At 33.2% G+C, this 8,579-nt stretch overlaps 1 long non-coding RNA gene across 1 annotated transcript; it reads left to right on the forward strand.

The window, feature by feature from the left end:
- The first annotated feature begins 5,106 nt into the window (after positions 1-5,106).
- LOC138313316 (uncharacterized) lies at positions 5,107-7,771 on the forward strand. Its single transcript, XR_011207176.1, has 4 exons — positions 5,107-5,206; positions 5,509-5,623; positions 7,011-7,106; positions 7,608-7,771. It is a non-coding gene; the product is annotated as an uncharacterized lncRNA (long non-coding RNA).
- The last annotated feature ends 808 nt before the right edge of the window (positions 7,772-8,579 follow it).

The raw sequence follows: 8,579 nt of genomic DNA on the forward strand, positions 1-8,579 counted from the left end.
GGTAGGGATTTCGATATAGAAAATTATCAGGACAGGACTCCCGTGTCAGAATTTGGTACTACATGTAAGGGTATCGGGGAAACTCCTTTCTTAGGGTAAAACATTGTTTTGTCCTGTAAATCCCGATGAGTCCTTTGTTCGGGGTAAACATTTTGTCTTGTAAATCCCGATGAGTCCCTTGCTAGGGTAAAAAAAAATTTGTATTGCATAAGATAATGAGGAGCTTACTTTTTTTAGGATAGGGATATTTGTGTACTGAAAATGCAGGGGAGCTCCTTTATAGGGTAAAGATTTGGTACTGTAAATCCTCTGGAGCTCCATTTTATGGTTAATATTTGGTACTGAAAATCCTGGGAAGTCCGACCTTGTCAGAGTAAAACATCGGTACGGAAACTCTCGCGGAACTCATGGCAAGAGTGATTTAGTATTGAAACTAATAGAGACGAGAGTAATTTTATATTTTGGTATTTTTTTAGGACTACTATTTGTCTCTTAAGCTTTAACTTTGATTTAAAGCAAATTTATGTTCACAAGAGTGTGTTAAACAATAGGTTCAGACGAAGAGTTATCTTACGTGGTAAGATTGGCATCGTGCTAATGACGTTGTCGCTGTAATTATACGGGGGACAATTGGAAAATGAATTACAATGAACAAATGTGTTTACAATACCTTGCTTTTTACTTAATCGTTTGGTATTGGTGCATTGATACAATTTTAGAATTTCATGATATTTATTTATTAATGCGTGATTATATTTACCCTTTCTTTTCGTTACGAGTTTTTATCATTTCAGTCACGTGCCTGTAGCGAAACAGGTCTCATTGCGATGGGGCTCCGGAAGGGGGATGTTGTTATGACGACAGGAATGGATACGATATCAGATGAGCGTGTGGGGCTGTTCTACGGAACTGTAGCCATAGGACTCGTTATGTGTATAGGGAAAATTCATCATTTTTATTCTTCAGTAGTGTTGCTTTAGAAAACATATTTCAATGATATTTGATTAGCAATCTCGAAACACATTTATTATTATTGTTATCAAATCTTGGATTTAAGGATGGGGTCCCAAACGACTCCGAGGTCGACGCGAAGTTGTCCACCAATGAACCGAAAACCACAAGTAGCAAATGCGGAATACTATAATTGGTATTTATTTACGAATGTAACTGTTAACATCCGACCCATTGGCTAATACGGATTTCTATCCATTTCAGTTTAATATAGAATCATTTCTTCTTGGATTAATAGTTACATAAACATGTTTTTATCCAGAACACCTGTCCTATATTAACGAAACTCTGGTAGGTCCTGATGATTTACTTTTTAGGAAAGTTACACTGTATGAATAATAGACATTATAAAAATAATTTGTCTTGCATTTACAACTTTTTGTATCAAATTAAGTTTGATCAATATTGAATTTTTCAAGAAATGAAATTTAAAAATATTGGATATTATTTTAAAACGTACTTTACTTCGATCACGAATTTGAGTACACTAAATTCGCATAGTTAATTTAGAGTAACATAATTGTAAATAAACTTTATAATGAATTGTAAAATTAACGCGAGAAAAAAACAACCGTCGGAGGCAAAAAAAAGCCATGGCGGAAAAAGTGTTTGGTCTTTCCAAAAGCAAATTAATAATTGATTTATACATGTAATTTTATATGTTTTGTATATACTTCGTATAGCATGCATGCGATATCCACTGGATAGATACCTACCAACGATCACCTTAATGTAATTAATATAAGGATCCATTCCAGCACACACGAGACTGTAAAATATTGTTCAAAATTTTGCAAATACCACGTAATCCTGCCAAGTACCTGCACAATCGCTTTTATCATAATACCCCCCCCCATCGTAAACACCCTTATAATACCATCTAACAGATATCATATAGTTTCCGCTTATATTACAAGATGTTCCACCGCTGTCAGAGCTATAAACGATACTCCATACATTATGACCATAATGGTGTTTTTCAATTAAGGAAAGGTTTTTTTTTAATGTTTATAGTGTGGTATGTTGTACATCGCACCCACGATTATGTATTCGTTTGTATACATGTCTAAATATTTTTTAAAACATTCCCCCCCCACTCAAGAGGAGTTTTTGGATTAGTTATATGGAACCCCCGCAGATTTCAACAAAAACCCTGCTCAACTGGAATTACACGATAAATTTAAAGTATCACCAGGAGAATATTCACGTGCAAATATGGAAGACCACCGGGGTTAAAATAAAAATACACAAAAAGTTGTATGTGTTTTTTTGAGTACCGAACGTACGACGTAAGAACATGTAATCAAAATAATTATGAATACATGTACTCGTGTTAAATAACAAAAGATGAACAAAATACATTTTTTACTGTACATAGTCTCAAGTTAACACACCGTATATCTGTGATCATTACTATCGTCCGTATAGATAAATATTACAATATTTTAACATTGTGTCAGCAATACTGGGTGGTTCGTATATTTATAAAAATACTTTCAATTGGTATACTGTATATCTGAAACATATTTTTTTTTGCGTTATATGTTCACCAGATGAGCTCGGGAAAAATAACAGTCTTTGTGCAGGAACAATTGTACTTGTAGCAGAACTATACTGCTCGATCAGGGGAGACACGGAACTGACAATGTCCAGTTTTTCGTTTCTGTGGTCGCCGGTTAGACTATCGCCTACACAAGTAATAAGCGTGCTTCGCATTTATTAATGAGGAACTGTATTCTATCTGTTATACGCGTTTAAAGATACTGATAATCGAGGTCTTTAGGATGTTATTAAGGTATTAAAACACGATGCAACTTTATGCTAACCTTCTGAGTGCGGTAATCTGGAAAGTATGGGCCTACCCTGTATTTATACCTTTTCCTCGGGACGACGGTCAATTGACTTTGAAAAAATCTATAATACTAGGATATAATGACATTCCACAATATCGATTCCCTACGAAACCTATGTCCTTCGATAATACCATCAGAAAAATGTTTTAATCTAAATTAATACAAAATTAATAATATATATTTTATTTTTGATTTTGGTACACTGCGCAATCAATTTTATTCCATACAGAAATTAGTGCATCGGTTTCTTGGGACGCAATTAAGTAATTTTTAATACTTTTATCTTGACGTATATGTTGGAAGCTCAAAACTTTTCAGTGGGTGGGAAGGTGTAAAATAAAGTAACATTTAATAATGGGGGTAAAATATTAATTCGTCAGATTCTGTATATGAATTGTGAAGAAATACCAAAAGACCAGCGGTGTTTGTGAGCTTCCTTTCAAGATAATGTTTCAATCCTTAACGATCGGTTACAAATGATTGGTCAATGAAATAAAATAACACAAAACACTATATTCCTTTAAACCGAAAATATATCATAGTTTAGTTCAAACCAACGAAACGAACCCGCCTAAAATACTAATACATCGTGGTTTCGCGTGTATATCAGCGTCCCCTCCCCAGTAAAGCACCCCTCACCTTTTCTGTACAAGAAGATTAAGTTGTTATACTCGTCCCCTTTCAGTGGATATAACAATGTTTTTTCAAAAACATTCTGTTGCCATCTAACATCAAGGTTGTATCCCATAATATCCTGAACATGCGTGTTTTTTCTCCTGAAATGCGGTCATAATAAATGCTTCACACAGGAAACAAAGGCATATGCATGTTTACTGTAACCGATAATAATATCAAATTTTGATTGTTACGCGCATTTTCATTGGTTAAAAATTTGCTTTATAGCACATAAGAAGAAAAATGGCGCTCCCGCCGTTTGTAAAGTTTGCTTCCTAATTGTCAGATCTTGACGGGAGTACTGATATCATAAAAAAAGAGTCCCAAATGGAACTTTGAATATTAAAGATATAATCTATAGTTTAATTGGAATAATTAAGGTAATAATTTAAAACGCTTCAATCAATCGCTTCGCGGTTTATTTAGTGTACGCTTCAATTTTTTGTGTTATATCTAAATTAACATAAAAAAATCTATTCCAGTTATATACTTATTTAATGTTCTTTGAGTGACCAGAAATATTTAAAATCTGGCTGAATATTTTCCGTCCACAATTAGACAATTTGGGTTCATTCATAAGAGCGTCCCCCTTAGTTACAATTATTCTAAGGCCCTGTGCGCTTAATTACGGCGAAGACGGTAGGCCGTTTCATATTTGCGAAGATATTTACAACGATTTCACGGGACATTGCTGTGATTCGCTAAAATGTGGTTCGCGAAAATGTAAACAAATTTTGAAACATAATCTTGGATCGTTATTCAGATAAAATCGCCAGAAATGTTTACCGAAAAAATGTCCTGATCAAATGGCAGTCTATCTTTTCTTAGCCCCAATAGATATTTTAGACAGAATCATCAGTCTTATCTCGTTGTGCTGAACGTATCATAAAAGACAAAATTAAGAAATTCAACAGAATTGGAAGATCTCCGGACTACAGGATTGGTATTTCAATAATTGTCTACTGATTAGTTATTTCCGTTGAGCATTTGTGCACGATTTTTGAGCCAATCTGTCGTATACCTACTTGTGCATACCACCAGATTTTAGAGTACTCTCTCTTAATACCTAATTTTGTAAATTATTGCAATATGTTTTCTGTGTAGCAGTTTGGTAATTCAGAAAACACTTTTTATGCTGTAATTTTTAAGATGCTCCACTGCCGAGACATGGCATAAAAAGAATAGCTTTGAGATGATTATTACATGTTTTTTGTGTATATACAATGGCCTATATCTGATTAACAACAGATATATCACATGTTTTTCTCAAGTTATCAGCATAGATTCCACATAGGCATAGTGTATGGGATTATTTTCGGTTTATATATTATTTTAAAATAATATATATTTTGAAAGTAATAATAGAAGACCTTCACTGGTGTGGTAATGGTAGTTTTTAAGTTAAGTAAACTATTCCGTTTTTGGGGCTTAACATACTTAATTCACTCTGCATTCTGTTAATTTTAATAGAAAATTATACACATCCGTCGGCGGCCGTATCAACCTTTTCATATGCTCTAAATGAACTATATTTAAAATATGAGTTATCTTAAAGACATTGTTGTTACTGTTATAGCCGTATAAACTGTGTTTTGTTGACCTTGATTCTCTGTGTGTAGGTCTGATACATTAAAAGATATCATCTACACAGATAAAGCCCCAGACAGGTGAGTATTTACCTGATAACGTATTGTTATAAAAAAACGTTCGTTGTCCTTGTCAGACGACTAATTTTTAAATAAAACAATGTAAACAAAAATAACACTCCAGAACGTTAGTGGAAATATTATCGGTACTTATTGTTTTTGGGAATTACCTGCTTTAAAAAGTCCTGATGGATATTTGCGGCAATCATCGGTTATTTCCGGCAATCATCGGATAATTCAGAAGAATTTACCGACTGTGATGTCATACAGTCATGATTCTTCCATACAAATAATTGAATTTAATATGTAATGTTCTGTTTTAGTTTCAGTTCCTATTCGGAGTTTTTGAAGCAAGGGGAAACTGTAACAGACGAACAAGTGAATAAAATGTCATCTCATGTTAGTACGGAGGATACGGCGTTTATTTTAGCTACATCCGTGAGTACTTAAGGCCACTTTATACGTAACTATCATAAAGTCAAGCTGATTATACCCCGATATTGTAATATTTGTAGATGTAGCTGAAATTAATTCATATCAAAAAATTCCATTTTAAAATTAATAACTTACAGCAGTTTTTTGAAAGTTGATACTTGAAACATGCCTTTTTTAAACTGATCGCATAGAAGTTAAGATTTATTGCCGAACGGAAGTCGGAAAGTTCATGACCCGTTTTCGGAAGAGTTCGGACAGACGTTACGTAGTTATGGTAGTCACATGACGTTCTCGGCAACGACGTTACAATTATGGCTAAATCGGCTCACTTAGTCACCCACCTAGCAATGTTCAATATTTATTTGATTTTTATGAAAAGTTTTCCTAATCATTATACAATCTTGACCAATGTACCAGAACCTTAACGATGACGCGTTTTTTATGCAGTAAATTGGAGTATATTTTTATATTGACTTAATGTGGCCTATTTCGCGTTCGCATATTAGCGCCAACATATATGTCACATGATCTTACATGAGTGTTCATTTCATATGATTTTTATGAAACGAGTCAAAGAAGTTTTTATTTGAGAAAATTGGCGAGCAAAAATAAAACTTCGAGGACGAGTGTCAAAATATTTACATATGAAATGAACACAAATTTAAGAAAAAATACACCCTACGTACAATCTTTTTTTTGTCCTACATTAAACAAAAAATTTTCGTGTCACTTCTGTGCCGCCGTAATAATATGATTACACAACATTAAAGCCGTCATTTAGCAATCAACTTGTTTTATTTGACAACGTGAAAACTCCGAAGAACCCTAATTGATGTTAGTAATACTATAATCGTTCTCATTGTTTGTAGTGGCTGCAAAATATGGCTCTGACAGTAAACGTTAGCTATCAATTGATTGTTCCATTCACCAACAAAGAACCAAGAACCCTAAATTGATGTTAGTAATAACTATATTCGATAATTGTTTGTAGCGCCTGCAATAAATATCAGACAGTTAAACGTTATTCCGTCATTTGCATATTCTACAGTTATCTTCCCTTGTGGGTATGTATTGATTGAGACGTCATGCGTTTACGAGCGTAACATCATACGTTTCAGAGAAATCGACGTGAATTGTGCTCACAAAGTAATGACGTAACAATCGATACATACCCCGCAAAGGAGTTAACGCTGTAATATGCAAATACGTAATATTTTTAACAGAAATATACTTTGTAACTGAATGTTTATATGTAACGATGCAAGCGGATGTTTAAATATAGTGTTAGACATAAATATTACAACCAAAAGCAAATCCAAACCCTGCACCATACATATTTTGTTAGTTTCTTAGCTTAGATATGTTGTATAACTCTTCTCTGTTATTGTAGGGCTCCACTGGAGAAGCCAAGCTCGTCTGTCAATCTCATTGCTATGCTGTGAACTGTTCTAAGTTTACTAACACGAGGAGAAATCCTTACAAAACTGTAAGTTACATTAACATTAAATCTAAGTGGACCCACGATAATCCGGAAATATAAGAAAATATATTTTAATATTGACTACGTAAACTGAATCCGTCAGTCCAAAAAAATCCGATCCGGTAACGGATTATCGAGGGCCCACTATATTAAATTTGTCTGTGAAATACTATTATAATTTATAATTTATTTACGATATGTGCCCACAGTTACCAATTCATCCTAATGATTCGTTAGAAGAAATTGAACGGAAATGTAAATATAAATAGATAAATATGTGAATTCATCACTAGGATTGCTATAAGTTCAAATCGCTGCGGCTCATCTTTAAACTCCGGTAAAGCCAATATCAAATATAAACATCGTAAACATCTTTCAGATACCTTGAAAAAATAATGAAAACATACTACGTTGTAACGATTGATTCGTTGTGTTTTCTTAATAATTAAGTTTTCTTATTAATAAAAAAGATAAATACATTAACAAATAGATAATTTTTTTGATTAGATGGATGTAGTAGGTGTGAGAAATCCGACTACAGACGACATTCAGTTTTTCCTCAGCATCACACAGGCCGTTTATTGGTGGAAAGAAATCCTGTTGGTCATATTATCATCAAAAGTAGAATTTTACAAGGACGATGTCAGTTGCCTTTTGGAAAGTATCCAAGAACACAAGTACGATAATCAATATCTTATCATTTCTTTAATGCTATAACCTAAAAATATTTTATATAAATTTTGTATATCGTTATTGCGTTTCCTCATTTTTTCATTCAAAGCTGACGTACATTTGTTGATATAGTGTTAATATCCATGTGTACTGTCGGCCAGGTATGGATGTAGAAGCACATATGAAACGATAAAATTCCGGTTTGAAATGGTCTAATTATCTCCCATACATTTTAGGTTACACGATACCATTTATGAACGATATGGCATATATTAGCAGTAAGTGAGGTATATGTATGATTGAAAGTGCGAACGATGAATAAATTTCCTTCTGTGAAAGGACATATGTGTATTGCGTTGTTATACTTATTAGCATTAAATATCTATTTCCGAGGAAAAAATTAAAACCTGAAATTCTTTTATATTAATTCTGTATTTCGTTGTATCGTTACTTCATATTTCACTCAAGGATCTCATATATTTGTTAATAATTTTTGTCTCTGAAAATTGTTCACACCCAACTTAGGTCTGAGCTATCAGCCTAAACAAGAAATAAAAAGTTATATAGCAAAATCCAAAATAGTTACTCGAATTATACCTTATTACTGAAAGCATCGTGCATGGTATGGAAGTATACTATATTGTATTAAACTATGATATATTTTATGAAAGTATGCCACATTGTATTAGAATATGCCATATTATATTTTATGAAAGTATGCCACATTGTATTAGAATATGCCATATTACATTAATGTATGCTTTATTGTTTGAAAGTATGTCATGGAATGATACGCCATATCGACTG

Source organism: Argopecten irradians, unplaced genomic scaffold, assembly GCF_041381155.1.
Source record: "Argopecten irradians isolate NY unplaced genomic scaffold, Ai_NY scaffold_0649, whole genome shotgun sequence".
In the NCBI taxonomy this organism is placed as follows: domain Eukaryota; kingdom Metazoa; phylum Mollusca; class Bivalvia; order Pectinida; family Pectinidae; genus Argopecten; species Argopecten irradians.